The sequence below is a fragment of the Cyprinodon tularosa genome, unplaced genomic scaffold (genome assembly GCF_016077235.1).
Source record: "Cyprinodon tularosa strain WSP-4 unplaced genomic scaffold, ASM1607723v1 ctg124, whole genome shotgun sequence".
NCBI lineage: Eukaryota > Metazoa > Chordata > Actinopteri > Cyprinodontiformes > Cyprinodontidae > Cyprinodon > Cyprinodon tularosa.
The window spans coordinates 3,872,501-3,890,423 of NW_024038048.1; the positions used below are offsets into that span (position 1 = coordinate 3,872,501).

General features: G+C 37.3%; 1 long non-coding RNA gene across 2 annotated transcripts in view; it reads left to right on the top strand.

Annotated features, from left to right (window-relative positions):
• Positions 1-17,923, top strand: part of LOC119777510 — a 74,794-nt gene that overhangs the window by 5,390 nt on the left and 51,481 nt on the right. The gene's annotated exons all lie outside the window — the stretch shown is intronic.

Genomic DNA, 17,923 nt, shown 5'->3' on the forward strand with positions numbered 1-17,923 from the left:
AAAATAAAAATATATAAATTTTTGTCTTGATTTCCTCTTACAATATCCCTGCAATATGCCAATATTTGCAAACGTTCTTATCCATTGCTGCCATAAAAAGCTTAAACTGTTGTTTAAAATACTTGGCCAATTAGATACATCATACAAATACATACTAAACATTTGTTCAGTCAATACCCTGCCCCTCAACAAAAACCAGAGTTGCTTGTATGTCGTTTGAGGAAAATTATTGCCCACTCCTGCTTTACTTGTTTTGCTCCCAGCATGTTTTCAAAAGGAAAATCATTGCCGGCAAGACATTTTCATTACTATATATATATATATATATATATATATATATATATATATATATATATATATATATATATATATATATATATATATATATATATATATATATATATATATATATATATATATATATATATGCCCATGGTCATATATAACAATAAACCTCAATGAAAACAACCATCCTGTGCAAATTGGTGACAATTAGAAATATCTTTAAAAATGTTTAGCATCATTTTATTTTTGAGTCTAGAGCTGTTTGATGGTATAACAAGTCGGCTTGACCCCTGCTTTACTATCTGTGCTTCAACTCTAAGACCAAATAATCTGGAGTGATTCTTCATTGAAATATTAAAGATTTATCTTTAGCAAGTGTTGCAGCCAAACCTCTTCAGTTTGAAACTATATATCCAAAACTAAATATTTAGGCTAAAAGTAAAATAGATTATGTATTCCTGTATTCTCTCCTACTTGAGCTACAAACACTTAAGGCATTGTAAAAAAAAAAAGAAGAAATCATGGGTGTGGTTCAGTCTAATCATGAGTGCTTTAGTTACACATTGTGTCGAAGCATCCAGAGTGTCTCTGTTAAGTTTATGATGAAAGTTTCATTCTGGAATGTTGTTTTGTTTGTGGCAACACTCTTAAGTGTGCTGCTATGCAAATTATGAAAATTACAAGCACACTGGAAACACAACTAAGCATTTTCTACAACGCACTTTTTCATTAGTTATATTGGGAGGCAGCCACAAGCGAGTTTAACTTTACAGGAGAGCAATAAAATGTTTTCTTTTTTTTACTGTTTTTTTTTTTAAACTGACCCACATAAAAGACTTTTTTGAATGTATGTTTTTATTAAATAAAACAGTTACAGTTTGGACTTCCAGGTATTTTATCGTGCATCTAAATCTCACAAATTTAAGTTTTAAAATTATGCTCTTTCTGTACTGTGAGCTGCTTTGAGTGCTGCAATAAACACAATTTTACAAGAAGCTTACTGAGCTTTAAAAGTTTCTATAAACTGAGTTGTTCATGGATACGAAGGCTGGACTCGATCAGGAAACTCCAAAACAAAAAATGATCAAAGAAAGTGAAGCTCAACGGCTCATTTCAGCAAGGGAACCGCTCTGCATCTTCTATTGCGAGAGATTATGTTCTGAAAATAATCACATCTACCCATAGTAAGATGTTGTCAGGTTAATAATTATACGTTGCTGCTGATGTTCAAGATGCTTGCTCATCATATTAACTTGCATACTTTGACAAAATGTTGCTAAAAAGAAAGGTAAGACAATTCTATTTCCCTAGATGTAGTCATCACAACACAAGCACAAATGTCTTTTTGCTGTCCTTGTACTGAGTTTCTAAGTTATAGAGTTTAAAGGCAAACTCTGAACTCTATCGAAGAGTCACAATTTTTTTTTTAACTAGCTTTACACCCTTAGTTCTTATCTTCTCAAGTGCTATGAAGGTTAAAAGAGTGATGCAATTAAATTCAGGAAAAAATAAGGAGAATATTAACTTAGTAAAATGGTACATGGCATGTACTTATATAGCGCCTTTTTTCAAGTCGGGAGACTTGACCAAACTACTCTACATTCATTCACCCATTCACGCACACACTCACACACTGATTGTGGCAAGCTACATTGTAGCCACAGCTGCCCTGGGGCTCACTGACAGAAGCGGAGCTGCCGTACACTGGCGCCACCGGGCCATCAGTAGATAATGCAGGTGAAGTGTCTTGCCCAAGGACACGACAATTAAAGTCAGAGCCGGGATTTGAACCGTCAACCCTTCGATTTCAGGGCAAACTCCTACATCCAACGCCACTGTCGAAAAAGAAACAATTTTTTTTTTCTGCCACAATATAGTGATAACACTGACCTTGCTTGTAGATAAATGTTAATTTAGACTGGGAAGATGATAACTTAATATCATTTGATTAAACTGGAAGAGCAGGAAGCATTTATTTCTGCACTTGTTTGCATCAAAAGGTGTTCGCCGACAAGGAAGCAGAGGGAACTAACAGTAAAAGGACACAGAAACAACCCTTAACAAAGTTACGAAATACTTAAAAGTTTCAGCCTGTCCGAAATAAATATATATATATATATAAATATATATAAATATAAATAAATAAAATTAATAAATAAAACTTGTCATCATCAAGAAGGTCCCAACTAAGGGATCAACCCAAAATCAGTTTGGAGCTTGTTTGCAAATAGCAGACAGTGGTCAATGTTTCTGAATGGACAGATAGGAGTAGACAAGATGATCGCCTGTAATCAAAATGGGCAGAGGTAAATATACTTACATTCTGCAAAAAAAAACACCAGAATTGCACAGCATATGACTGAGGTAATGGTATTTATGTCACTTTGGGACACTGAAAACATAACAGTCAAAAATAAAGGTGAATGCCGTCATGCCAAGTTATCTACCATGAATGTATTTGCCCCATAAACAAGAAGTCATTTGTTGAAGATAATTCCTCTTTGAGCACAGTGAATTAACTTAAAATGACATGGCGCATGGATTGAAACATTAACAAATTTTCAAGTTATGCTATTGTGAGTTAAAGTGTTGGTGACACGATGTTGACATTTTTCAGTATTTTTTGTAGACCAAAACGTCACTTCTGATTGTCAATATAATCATTTCACGGGCCCCCACATAAAACATACATATACACACACGTATACATATATATATATTTCCAAACTCTGGTCCTGGGAGTTTGAAGGTTCTGCACAGTATCTTTGCTTTGTCTAGAACTGCACTTTTCTGGACCAAGATGAATGATGTATTTCCAGGGATCTCCTGTAAGCACTCCTCAAGTTTGGGGGTCACTGCCCCAAGTGCCCCAATGACCACGGGCACCACTGATGCCTTGACCTTCCAGGTTTTCTCCAGCTCTTCTCTAAGCCCCTGGTATCTAGGATCACTGTTGCTGCGATTTATTTCAGCTCAGTGGTTTCAGTAATGGTTGATGTAGGAGTTGTTTGCAGAACTGCATTCACATCTTCTAGTAGACTTTCTGATGGTACCTCACTTGGTCTCTGTAACTGGTTTGGGGGTTGCCTGGTGGGCATTTTTTCCATTATCTTATTTTTCAGGTATATATATATATATATATATATATATATATATATATATATATATATATATAGGGTATGTAAGCTTTAAGCACAACTGTAGGTGTTGTGAATTTCATTATCCTTAGACTTAAATTGTGTTAATTGGGATATGGGGGTTGTGAATGAAATAATTCATAGTGACCAAGTGTTTGACCAAATATATCTTAGGGGTGTTAACAAACTGTAAACTAGACTTAGACTTAGACAAACTTTATTGTCATCTTGTATACACAAAGTGTATACAAGACAAAAGTTTGTTACATAAAGCTTTCCGACAGTGAATGAGCAGCAGCTTAGCAGTGAATATTTCCATTTATAACGTGCAGCAGTGATCAAAATGTAAACAGTATAGTAGAGACATTATGCAAAATGTAAACAGTGTAGGAGAGACTTGGTGCAAAAGACATTTTATTACATTTACATTTGGTTAAGATTACATGATATTTTTGAAAATTACTGCCAAGCCAATGACTTATCTGAACACTGGAGACCAAGTTTGCACGGTTTATTGATGATTAGGCTGAGAAAGTCAAGTATGTATCATCCAAAGCAAAATATTTGGACTTCTGCTTGCTCAACTTTCAGGCCCCAGTTTTGTGCAGGTCTTTAAAAGTGCTTTATTAATGACACTGCAGATCTTAATCACATTAAAAATCTTTTTAAGTTTTCTTTAACATTTGTGTAATCCTCCTACGTAAATTGTTGCAGCTTTAAAAACCTTGACATTTTTTACTGACTAAGAAATTACATGGAAAACGCTTCTAAAAGGAAGAGTTTTCTGAAAATGTTTCAGCCTCAAAAGCTTTCCATACTATTATACGACAGTTTGTTTGCCCAGACAAGTTGAAAACACTACTAATTTGTATTTCTGAGTAGATAGGGCTACAGCACTTGGTCATTGCTCATCATTTCCAAACCTTATTCCCATAAAACCCACACGGAACCCCATCATGGAAAAGGTATGTTGGCATTTATTAGCTCATTATGTGTCAGCTTCATCTAAGGATGAACATCCTCTGAAACACATGGATACAATCAGCACAACTCAGGCCACAAAACCACACTGTTAGTCTAATCTCTAAATACCATGTATAATGGGCTCTGTGTCATTATGCTGCTTCCTTTTATGACACACAAAATGTCCACAAAACAGCAGTGTGATGAATTGTGTGTTTATACTGAAATCAACCAAAACAGTGAGCAACAAAAACCTCATCAGGTGTCAGAGCAGCTGTCCTTCATGCAAAGAGGATTTGATGTTTTTACTAACATGCTCTAGACAAACCCTACATAATGCAAACTTCAGAGGAATTCAGGAATATTTCTAAGTACCAAAAGGCTGCCGGAAAAAAAACATTGAGATTTCCTTGTGTAGTTATCTGGTAAACTTTCATTATCCTATCTTAAGCTGTCTCAGTCTCTCTCTTCCATGTCTCCCTCTCACTTTTTCTACTACACAGACATCCTAAGAGCAGAGGGATTACCTCCATTTGTCTTCATTAGCATATTAGCTAACAGGGTTTCATGCCACAGCCCGTGGGAAACTGCTGTAATTGCTAAGATAGCTGTAGACTGAACCACTAAATTTGATTCAGCATTGGGGAGATTTTGAAGACAGGCTATACCATGATGCTTACGTCTCGTACACTTGTTTTTTGTTTCCTTTTTTTTCTATCAAAGAGATAAAGATTGCAACCAAAAAAAACTATGCTTAGCAGCCAGCTGTGTCTGAATCTCATCTCAAGAATTCATCAATGAATAATTTTGGCACTAAGAGCTTAGAGTGCTACCAACATTATGAACATATTCACCATGAAATCTTCTTCCTCACTCTTGAAAGCCAGCTGCTTGCTGAGGAGTATTTTTAACTTTTCATTTCATTCAGATGTTTTCAGCAATAAATTATCAGTGCAGTACACGTGGATGGTTTCAATGCACTGTGATTCAAATTACTTTTACTTCAAAAACATCCCAAAGAGCCAAATTGGCTGCTGAAATATTTCTAATTGCAAGGCACAAACAAACATGAAAATTACAGCAACTGTGCCCAATTAGGGATTTCTCTCTATACTTACATATGGGCAATTTAATGAATCAGCAACAATATTCCAAAGATCAAAAATTTACCACCACAAGTCAGGATGTAAGATTGATATGAACTAAACCACATGTTGAATGTTGAAACAAAAGGTTTCAAGAGAAAAAAGGGTGGAGTTTATTACAAAGAAAAAAGTTCCACAAATGAAACAGTACACTTTAACCAAATTTAACCTCAATACAAACTTACTTGGACTTACAAAACAGTTGGAGAGGCAGCTTGGTCTTCACTCCTTCAGCCTAGGTCACAACCAAGTGACGCGATTTCACAGAAAAGTTTAGAATTTTCAGGAGTAGAAGTGATGACGTCAGGAGCCATCACTTCACAGGGAAGCACATTGGAGAGAGCAGGCTGTGGTGACTGCTCTCATCACGTTGAATTCACTGGTGGTCGCTTCCTCACACTAGCCCATGCTGTTTGCACAGGGATACTGTGCTTGCTGTGGACACTGTATTGGGTGCAAATTAACCCCTATACAGTTAATAATGTAACAAATGTCACTTGAAGAGCTGGAGTTGGAGCAAGAAAAAGTAGACCAGCTAAAAAGCTGCTCTTGTTAGCACAGACTCCCGTATTAAAGCAAGAACTTCATCAGTCACAGCGCAGAAGGAGGTGCACTTTTAACATCAACTACGCCAGCCCTTGTTCCCCATGAAGGTCGGAAAAGGAGCCACAGTACCCAAACCGTTTAACCTGTCTGCAGGCCACATGAACAGGAAGGAGGAGCCTGGTAGTCATGTTACTAAGGCTTAGCAGATTGAGCAGTTCAAGAAGGGGACCCCCACCCCCTACCACATGTGCAGTCACAAAACTCAAGAGAGAGGGCCATCTCAGGTAAAGAATAACCACCTGCATATCACACAACCCCACTCGCCCCAGCTGATGATCCTCAGAGAAGCTGGTCAACTACAGTGAAGAGAAGCGCAGAGCTGGAAAAACTCCAGAAGTTTCAATTTAAAGTCGTAGAGCTCAACAAACAGATTCCAGACGGTTCTGAGGAGCTAAAGAAGCCCCCTGTGAAGGAGCCAACTGTACCTGAAGGGTTTGAGTTGGAGATAGAGAAAAGCCTCCAGGAAAGACGTGTCCAAAAGAAGCCGCAGGATGGTGAGAAGCCCACCAGTTTTAAAGCAAAGCCTCTGCCTATAAAAGGTCCTGCATGGCATCGTGGTCTTACCAGAAAAGAAGGTGATGTATCCAACTACGCCAGAATCTCTTACATTTGCCCTGAAAAACAGAGTTCGTATGGAGTGCAAAATCAAGGAGGAGAAGCCACCCTCCTCTGTCAAAGCTATCTCAGTTCTGCACTTTGGACTTCAGCTCCCCTAGAGCCAACATATGGAGGTGTGTCCTTTCTTATTCGAGCAGAGGGACACAGAAACACAGGCTCTGATGGAGAAAAGGCTGGCAGAGCTGCAGAACAAAGCTACCATGGTTGAAGGCCCAGCTACTGCCAGACTAACAGTGGTCCTCCCTTAGAACAAGAAGCCCAACTGACCAAACGTGAACAGGGACGATTATGGGCCGTGGCCTGGGTTGACAAGGGCTATCCTTGAAATCTGATTGGCCATCCCTGTGGCCACCCTGGATCTGATAGGTTGGCTCCTTTTTCTATACCATAAGTAGCCTAAAACCTACCTATCAATCACAGTGGACAGCTCATACGTGATGCAGATCCAGGATCAGATAATGATAAAAAGGAGCAATAGTAACAGTACATTTGAAAGGAATGGAGCTGATTTCTGGTCAGGTACAAATAATTTTGAGTTTTGTGGGTCGCATATCCAAGCCCGCAAGACCCGCTTAATGTTTTGTTAGTCTTGCTGCACAACTACACTGATTTTGGATGTTGAACGGGTTAACCGAACTTTTGTTATGAATGAACCATCTTGTCGACTGGTTAGTAAATGTATTGTGTATTTTGCCTATTAATGTTTCAAATCCTCATTTAGCCCCAAAAGCAATTAGTCCTCGGCTAGGGCACTAGGGTGCAGGCAGGCATCCTTCGATTGGGTTTATGATCCCCTGCCTGTCCAATGGGGTTGTTGCCCTTTAGCTTCCTGACAGCCAATCAGCTTTGTGTGCTCCCACACCTCACTGCATAAACAAAGAGAAAGACTGCATAACCTCTAAAGGCCAGGGGCCCTAAAATTTCAATTAATTTACAAAATTACATTATTCCCTCTTCTAGGGAATAACAACCATATATGAATTTAACCAAATATGCACATAAGTCATTGTTCTACAGCTAAACTATATATACTATACTATATATTCTAAATTAGAGGCAAATCCAATTGCCTATTCTATTCTAATTTGTCTATAAAGCCCTTTTCTAACTTTTATAAGAGACATTAATTGCAATGAGCATGAAATGTTATAATGAACACTTGGTTGAGCCAGACAATCCATTTTCCACAGGTTAAACCATGCACAGAAATGTTTGTGTCTTTTTAATTACAACAGGTCAGCAGGGAGTCTAATTAGTATCTGTGGTAGATGCTCTGCCAAAGTTGATTTAGAGTGGGTATGTTTATGTGGCAAATCTGCATCAAAAACAACTAAAGTAAAACAAGTTAAAAAAGCAAGAATCAATATTTAGAAAATCCCAGGAATATTTGCACAAAAAAAAAATCAAAACATGCCTTTAAGCCACCAAGGACCTTTCCCCTAACCACTCCCACAAATCCCACATTTTACAGGGACATTAGAAAAAATGTAAAAAGGAAATGTTTGCAGGTTCTTGGAAACTAATTTAAAGAAAAACAAAGCAAAAACAAAGACGGTGGGTATTGTTTGTACCTGGGTAGGGCCAGTGACAGGTTGCAACTTTCACAAATTGTGAAATTTAGGGGATATAGTAGAAAATATTAGGAAGGGGCACACAATAAAAAAACAAATGTTAACTAAAGAGGAGCCCCACAAGAGGAAGGTCACTGGGTTACAGGGAGGTCAGGAGCCATTAATTGTGGGGACGGACCACAACAATCCCTGGATTCAGAGAAGTGACTCAACCAAAGGCAATTCCAGTAAATATATTTTAGGAAATATTTGACAATTATATGTTGCTTTCACAAAGCTTGGATTAAGAACACTAAGCCGATTGTTCTATCCAGACTACATGAAACTACAGAGGAGTAGACTGATGATGGACAGGATTATACTCCAGACAGAATTTTGAAGAAGAGAATAAGTAAATCCCTTTGCTTTCCCACAATGGGGTGATTCACTCTCTAAAGTTTAACCCATCCCTTTGGGGAGCAGTGGGCTGCCATTGTGTGGCGCCCAGGGTGCAGTGTGGGGTTAAGAGTCTTGCTCAGGAACGCAGATCACAGGTTATGTAGATCGAAATGGGTACTTGCAACCTTCTCAGAGCACAGGCACACTCCTCTAACCACTAGGCCAACACTCCCAGTATAAGAAGCTCACCAACAATGCCTGGTTTCTGATAACTGCCAAACCAGCTGTCACTTTTATCATATTTTTTCAAAGTATTTTTATAGCATAAATCTTGGTTTTATTGTTACGCAACAGTTACCAAGACCTTTTTGGTGATGTGTGACTAGTTCTGGTAGAAATCTATGCTTTCAAACATGTTCCAAATATTCCAAATATTTATTGTTAAGACTTGTGACTTGTTCACCTGCTGAGTTCCTCCTCTTACTTCCCATTCTCCATCATTTAGTGTTTCACCTATACAGTACATGCACCCAATTATTGGTGTGCTGACCTTTAATAAGTACTAAACCTTGTTTATTGATTTTCTAATACAACTTTCCTGGTTCCTCTCATCAAATTGCCATCATCCAACAAGTTTGAGAGACGCTCGCCTGGAGAGTATTCAGGCTACAGAATCTCCATATCAATTTTGCCCAAGTTCATTTTACAGTTTTGGAGAGAGTTCTGTAATCAACATATGATCCATGTCCTTTCCTCTAGCTTATATCCACAGTCAAGTAAGTTGAAGAAACAACTTTATTTGTCCTGAATACTGTATATACCTTTGTCCAAGTCACAATTCGTACTGTCCTTTTAACCATCCTTTCATGGGGGCCAAGACTATGTTTCCTTTGTTGTTTGTTTATCAGGACAATAATTAGGCATTAACAAACACACAATACAAACAAAAACTATAAAATGTATAGCCTTCACTAATTTGCACTGTAATCCTTCAGATGGGACAACAGTTTGACAACAGTTATAATAGGAGGGTAAAATATCCTACAGAACATAAACATGAAATTATCTTAGAACAGATGACACAAAAGGCCCATTATGGAACTTATATACACTCAACAGAAATACAAACGCAACACTTTTGGATTTGCTCACATTTTTTTTAGATGAACTAAAAAAAATCTTTACTGCGCTAATCCATCCCACCTCACAGGTGTGCCACATCAAGATGCTTATTAGACACCATGATTTAATGAAGAGTTGTGCCTGTGCACAGTTCATAACATCTCCTCTCTCCTCATCTGCCTCTCTTCAAAGTTAAAGACTTCCTTCTTCTTCCAGTAGATATCCATTTTTTTCCTTGGCATCGTCTCTTTGTGATCAACCTGTCCATGCCTTTGGATGTTCCCCTTTATATAGATTTTTATTATATATATCGAGACAACATATCGAGTTCAGCCTGTCTTACTACATAAAAAAAGGAGTTAAGTTCTACTCATGTTTTTTTGTGATATTTGCCTGTGCTTTCTGCAGTAGACTGACAGGATCTCAATTAAGGTGCCATTCTGTCTGCAAAACTTCTTAGGCATCATTACGATTGAGTATTATTTACCAACACATTCATACTTACAGTACTCTCACAGTACACTGAGCAACCCCTATGTTAGAGGGCATGACTACATACTGTAGGCATTTCCAGAGAGAACATCATTGTAATTACTCTAACCAAGAAGATTTCCTAATTTTGTTTTTGTTAAGAAAAAGGAAAGTTTAGAGTGTTTTTTTTCTTCTTTCCAAACCTCTCTTATTTTCCTATTCTAAACCTCCTCAATGTATTTGACAATGACCTGGTAATATGAAGTGCCTGATCAAAAACTGAGCTGCAAGTCAGACATAACGCTCCCACAAAACTTTTTTCCTTATTTTTTTTCATCTGGCAGACATTCACTCATGTCATCAGCTAGACTTATTTTGTTGTGCCACAAGTTGAATCTCTAAACTGCTACTTATTTCAGATGTGCATTCTGGGCAGATTACTTCACTTCTTACAGGGGCTATAAATCACACATGCAGGGCAGAGCAGCTCATTCCCTTCAGTTATTAAATAAGGGTAAATACAGAGAGGTTTTTTAAGGATTTAGTTGGCTTTGTATTTGTATGACATAAACAGTAGTGTCGGAAGCATTCAAAATGTGCAGTGTACCACGTGCTGTTGGTAAAAGCTGATTTTCTTTAGAATGTTGTCTATGTTACCAGCATGAATAAAAATGTGAGCAATTATAAGATTTGATAAGATGAAGTAAAATAGAAAGGTTCACCATAATTGTTTAATTTTGTATCTAGATATCTTTAAAAAGTAACCTCAAGCTTGATATCTAAAAAGTGAAGAAATAGAGGCATAGGCTACTGTTTTACACAGCTACCTCAAGAGCTTATGGGATTTATTTCTTTTTTTCTCATTTATCATTAACATAGGTTAAAATGTGGGAGATTTTCAGTGACATCTTTTGCTCAAGACAGTGGTCCAAAATGGGGACTGTCACTGGAAACAAGGGGTGTTCATCACCCTAACAGTAAGTAGTGGTAAAATAATCTAGGGCTTGTTTATGAAAAGGCCATGTAAAAGAGGTTTTTAGCAAAAGCTAGACAGAGTGAGATGTCAGAGGGAGTAACGTTACTTTGTCTAGCTTCCAGCGCCATTCATGATTATACTTGTTTCTACTTGGGTAAAAATTTAAAAGCTATAAAAAGTTTGAAGGTGGGGTGGGGGCAATTGTATAGCTTGTGGAGGAGATGCATTCCCCTGACATATAATTATTTCAACCCACATGTACGTACAATGGAACAGCCTCAGGGAAACAGCCAAGTGAAATATGTTTTAATTTTTTTAGATACATCACTATTTTTATGGTGCTTTAAAGAAAATGAAGCCTATGGAAAATTACAATCTGAAAAAAATTAATGTAATAAACATTTTAGATTTTAGTTGGGTGTTTTAAGGATAGTAGTAGAACACAGACATCAAGTCAAGGGATGACGCTGCATGCGTTTCTGCCATCCAAATTTAATTTGAACGCAGGTTCCTTAGCAGTTTATTTGTAGAGCATGGTAGCAGAAGATTAATCCTCTAAAATACAGATATTTTTTTTAAACCAAAAACAAACCATTCCGCATTTTTGGATGGAATGAAAAAGGATAAATTCATCATTGATTTTGATCCTCAACAGACATATAAACACATCTCTTTAAATCAGGGTATAGACAAAAAGTGTATCTGTTTAGCTAATTTAATACAAAATGGGACACTCAGATACATATTTTTGTGCAAATATAATAGAATTTTATATCATATATATATATATATATATATATATATATATATATATATATATATATATATATATATATATATATATATATATATATATATATATATATATATATATATATATATATTTATATTTATATTTTGTATAAGGTCTAGTTGGACTCAAAACAGTAAGATATTATCTGTAATATTATCCTGCTAAAATTTGTTTAGCAAGATATAAACCTTGCATAATGCTTTTGCAAACTCAGATCTATCACAGAGATCGATGCACTCCCAAGGCCAGAACAGCAGCTCTGCATTCAGACAGCTCTCTACAATGAACACCTTGACTCTCACCTTCACACTTCAAAGCAACTTAATATGTGTTTGCTTCTCTCTAACTCCTATAGATTTACAGTGAGCCACCTGTGAAATGAAACAAGCAGCCAGACACACAGGCTGACACAAAATATAACCACCTGGGAAGGAACAATGTTGCTGTAAGAGGAAGTGTGATGATTGATGTCAAAACACAGGAACAAATGATACCAATCAAAACTAATCAGCAATGGCAGCTCTGTTCAACAGAGTCGTAGAACATAAGGAACATGGCCGCCGGTTGACACGGATACAGCTACATCCTGATTACAGTAGCGTCATTCTGCAGTGTACACAGTCTGCTCTGTTTCTAGTCTCAGTAAAGTGTATAAAATGGTGTATTTATAATGAAGACAGACAGACAGAAAGAGACAGAATGAAACCATAAATTAACATTGTATTCTAGGGTCCTGTATCTGCCTATCAAATTGAACTTGCTGCTTTAGTATAGTGTGTAATACCAACTAATAAAGCTTCCTGTTTATCAATTCCTCTGTTTAATATAAAGCTGTTTGAGAGAATTTTGAAACCTTCATTTGCACAATCAGCAGTGAGTCCTTGTGTTAAAGAAAGCTTTCATTGATTTGACAAATCAATTTCAGAAATCACATTTCCACACTTTTTTTTAAAATTGTCTACTTAAAACGTTAACTGTGCAGTTCAGCGCTACCACCAACACCAGAAACCCATAAAAAAACAAGAACAAAAAAGAATGCAAACTTTGAATCAGTAAACTTTTTAAAACCAAAGTTTTTCTATCTATTCTGATCTTCAGATGGCTTGTGTCTCTTAAAATAGGTAAAACTTGTTTGTATGCACAAAGCAGATCTTGAAATAAGGTTCTAGATGAGGCTCTATTACTGACTGACTGTCAGTGTGTTGTCCAATTTGTTGGGATCTGGAGATTTACCACCTTTCTCCAGCAGAGTGCGCTATGGGTCTCCTGGGCTGGAGCCCTCCAGCACACCTGAAGCTCATCAGCCCATCAGGAGACCTTCCTACATAAGCAGCAGCCAGACCTTCCTTCAACGCCGCAGTGTTGACCAAGTTTGGTTAGCAAACCTGAGCCTCTGTTATTTTGAAAGAATCTTAGTTGTCTCCAGAGAGAAACCTGATTCTAACCTGACTCTGTCTTTTGCTCACAGGAAATCCGTCTTAAGTCTAAAGCTCTGGATGAGCTTTGCATGTAAACCTGCCTGCCTGCCCAAGGGAGCCAAACCTGAAGATTTCAATCTGGACTCCTCCTGCTGCTCTCAAGGAAGAGCTGGAAACTCAAATCAAGGTCTGCCACTCACAAGTAAGAAGCAAGATGCTGCTGCTGCTGAGCACTCTGCTGAACCAACCGTCTCTGGACCCAACCGGTTCCCTCTCTCACAAAGATCAGTCTGGACCTCTTCAAGGTATATTCTGAATAATCTAACTCAACAAACATTTGACTGCCTGGCTAATCAAACTATCCATCTCTGCAGACATCAATGATTCCTGCCGCGGACCTGTGCCTGAACCAGTTCATGTTATAACTGTGAAAACCATTCAATAAACTCTGTTAAACTTTTACTCTGCTTCCAGTGGTGTTCTGCATGTGGGTTAAATCTCTTAAGCTAATCATGACACAATTCGTAGGCAGTGAAATTAAAAACATTCAGAGCAACTTCAGGCTTTAGCCTACTGTCCAATGGACTGCTAGCTTGCCAGACTCGAAAGCCTACTGCTTTACCTAACCTCCAGAACCAATGTTCTGTGAGGTAGCAGGAGTAGTAAGAACCCCGGCTCCAAAACTGCCTCTTCTCTCCTTCCTATGGCATCACATGGTGAAGGGGCTCCAAAGCATAGGCAATGTGATTTAGACACTTTAGGGTCATTTCAGCTTCATCTTCAATTGAACCAAATCTTTTATTTTTGTGATGTGTTGCCAGCATATCCAATGTATACAATTACAAGAGCTAGAACTGACCAATCCCAGTGACTTCACCGTTTGAGGTACTGCAACATGATGGCGCCCTTACCAAAAAATTATAAAACAAAGCTTATTTTTTTTAATTTTGCTTTTATACTTTCCGCTTTTCTAATATAGTTATGATAATAGTAAGACACGATCTCGTGAATTAAGCTAGTTTGGTTGAACATTTCATTTCCACTATAAACATGTCTTAATTTCAACATCCGCATATGACATATGTTTCACCACAATTTGATTCATTACCTCATCGCTACTCATCTTTCAGACAGCCACTGGAAACAATTGTATTTTGTTTCGACTGCAGGCGACCAGGAGTTCAGGTTTTTATCATGTAATGCGCTGCTCCTCATTGGAAATGCAGTCTTTTTCGGCCAAAACAAGATAGCTTTTGTCCACCTGGGAGAGCCAAAATAAACCAAATCTGAATGTTCTCTAGAACTACTTTACAAAGCATCAAACTATTACATGCATATTGAGAAAAAGATACAGCTGCTTAAAGAGTAAAGAACTAATGATGTGACTGTAAAGACAAAATTTAATGACAACTATTTTGACAGAATTTTCTCATGAATATTTTCCAAAAACCAAACTAGCCCAAAACTTTCTTGGTTGGTTAGGCTGATATTGATTGGGTTGAAGCTAGTTGGGTGGAGTTGAAGCTGGTGCAGCTCCTCTGCTGGTTCTGCAGCTAGAACACCTCATTTATGTGAATTATTGATTCTGACAGGCATCATAATATCAAACTGTTGGCTGTTGTCCTTCAGCTGAAAAATAATTGATTAGGCCGAGTTCATAATATCAGCTGTAAAGCGGAAACAGCTGAAGTTATGAATCCTTAGCTGAGGTTTTAGCAGCTTGCTGGTTAAAAAAAAAAAAAAAAAAAAACTATCTAAAATTATTTACAAAGACTTACGGTATGATTTTGCTCTCTGACAACTATAGTATGACAAATCCATACAAAAGGCCATTATTAAAAGTTTTCTAAATCAACACACGAGTCATCTGATTCAAAGCAGAAACAGGGATTTGTTGTAATCTTACTTACACTTAAGGACTCAGCTCAAAATCCATGTTACTTAGCCGTTTCCACCCTTACAAGGTTCCAAACATGTTGTCAGCAGATGTATTTTGTCTCCCCGAGTTACTGGCATCACTGATGGTAAAAAAATACTTTCACAGTAACTGTACCATCAAAATGATCCTTGTGGCCAGCCAACACGTACACACAAGTGCATTAACACATCACATTGGAGCATTTATGTACTCTTAATTAGGCCACAATGTTTACCTTAGCAGCCACAAGAAGGAACTTTTTTATGACTGTCTGTCTGATATGTACAGATAATCACCACACCACACATATAAAAAAAAGAAACAAATAAACAACAAAAACTAATGACAGACTAAAAACTTTGTTTGATTTAGTACTACCTAACAATCTCCATAATAACACCAATCTTTTTGCAGGGGTTTTACTTTTAGAAGCTTGTCGTGAAAATTCTTCACTCCTCTAAAATGAACAACACAGTTAAGGAAGCAATATGAATAATGAATCCTGCAGTCAAGGGCATTGACCTGTTTTTTTATTTATTTGCACCATCAATGACTTGCTAGTATTCATGCCCCTTTATTTTATCCCATTCTGTTATTCCAAACCCATAATTAATGTATCCTATCACAATTATGAGATAGCGCAACATAAAACAGAACATTGGGAAGTGGAAGTTAAATAGTACACATTATATCCTAGTTAAAACAAACATTTAAACAATGTGCTGTTTATTTGAAATCCAAAAGATCTATACAGCTTTAGAATCCCATATTGCAATGGGAATGCAACTGCAGAATCAATTCCTTTGGAATATGTCTCTACCAGGGTTTGATATGTGGAGACTTTATGCCAGGAGATTAAAATGCTCATTATTATTATGCAGAATGGCTTAAACTTTGTCAGTTTAAATTTAAAGAATATATCAACAGTAATTTTCAAGCCAGAGATTCTCCAATGATGTGAACTTTAGGCTGGAGTAACATGGGGAGATGCTTTCATCAAAATGTATTCCACTGAGGCTCTTTCTGCATTTTTAGGTTTGTTATCTGGCTGGTTTTGCATTTTTCCTAGTCATTACTTTGCTCATTCTATCTCAATCATAAACTTGGACTAATCTCCTTGTGCCTGCTATAAAAAAATATTAACCAGCATTATGCTGTTGCAACCAAGAGATGGTTCTATATGGGTTACTTTGTTAATTTTGTATGTGGGGACAAAAATCCGTTAAGGTGCCATATAAAAAGAGTCACTCTTTAACCATTGTGTTGGAGTGCAGAAAACCACTAATAATAGTCCTGTTGAGAGATTATGTCACCTGATATGTGGATGTCTGCAGATGGATGATAGATTAAAGAGTGCTAAAATAGTTTCTTAACTGCTCAGGATATTGTAAAACCTCACCTTACTTTATACTATCACTATCATGTGTGGCATTTTCTTTAGCCTTTACAATGCTAGTTTTCAAAGATGTATCTAAACTAAGATATGTTAACAGAAGGCTGCACTACTGTCGGTTTGAATTGGTCAAACTCTGTGGTCCGTTTGTTGCACTGTTGCACTTTATGTGAGGCGGTATCCAAGCAAAGGATGATAAAGTATTTCATACTTTTGAGATGTGATGAGACATTGAAGATTGCTGTTATTTTTCTTTCTTGCTACTTATCATTTATAAAATACTTAACATTGTCCTAGGTGCAAAAAAAAAAAATTGTAATAAAATATGTCAAACTTGGTTTTTGTATTTAAACTAAATCTGAAAAGTTCCAGTGGAGAAAATACTTTCATATGGCAGGTTATACCACTTGGTGTGTGAAATAAGCCCTTCAGGAGTTAATGTGGGGATTTGTTGTTTTTCCCAAAGACACTTAAACATGGGTTTGAGCTGGTAATTGGTCCCTTCTCCCAGTTGGAGGACGACCAGTCTCTCACTGATCCATTTTCAAACAGAAAAAGGATCCAAGTTGAGATTTTCTTTCCTTATAAGAAGGATTTTAGGGGCCTATAGGAGCAAACCAATAAATGAAAGAAAAACAGAAGCATCACATCTGCTAAAAAAAACAACCAAATGCATGAGTGTGACCCAAGTGTTGACATTAAATCACTCATCAGATCTTTACCATTCTGTGTCCTTATACAAATCTTTGCTTACAAAGAGCTTTTCATTCCTGGTTTGGAGCAAATAGGCTGCTCTACATGTTGAGATTGTGGCTATAAACAAGTGGAGAAGACATAGTCCCACAGAAGTCATTTAATCTAATAGAAAAAACATGCACTGAGTCCTGACAACAATCTTCGTATTGAGTTTTTCTCTCAACAGGCCCTTCGTCTGCAGAAGCCATGTTAAGTGATTACACAGTGTGGGGACGATGATGTCTCCCCGGGAGGTAGTAAAGAAGTAAATTGGAAGTGAAGTGAGGGGTTCTATGTCCACTGTGACGAGCAGAGTAGGGACAAACCCTGGGGTCTTTAGAGCCTTCGTTAGCAGACTGGCCTGCGTGTTTTCATTTGCTGGCAAACTGCAGGA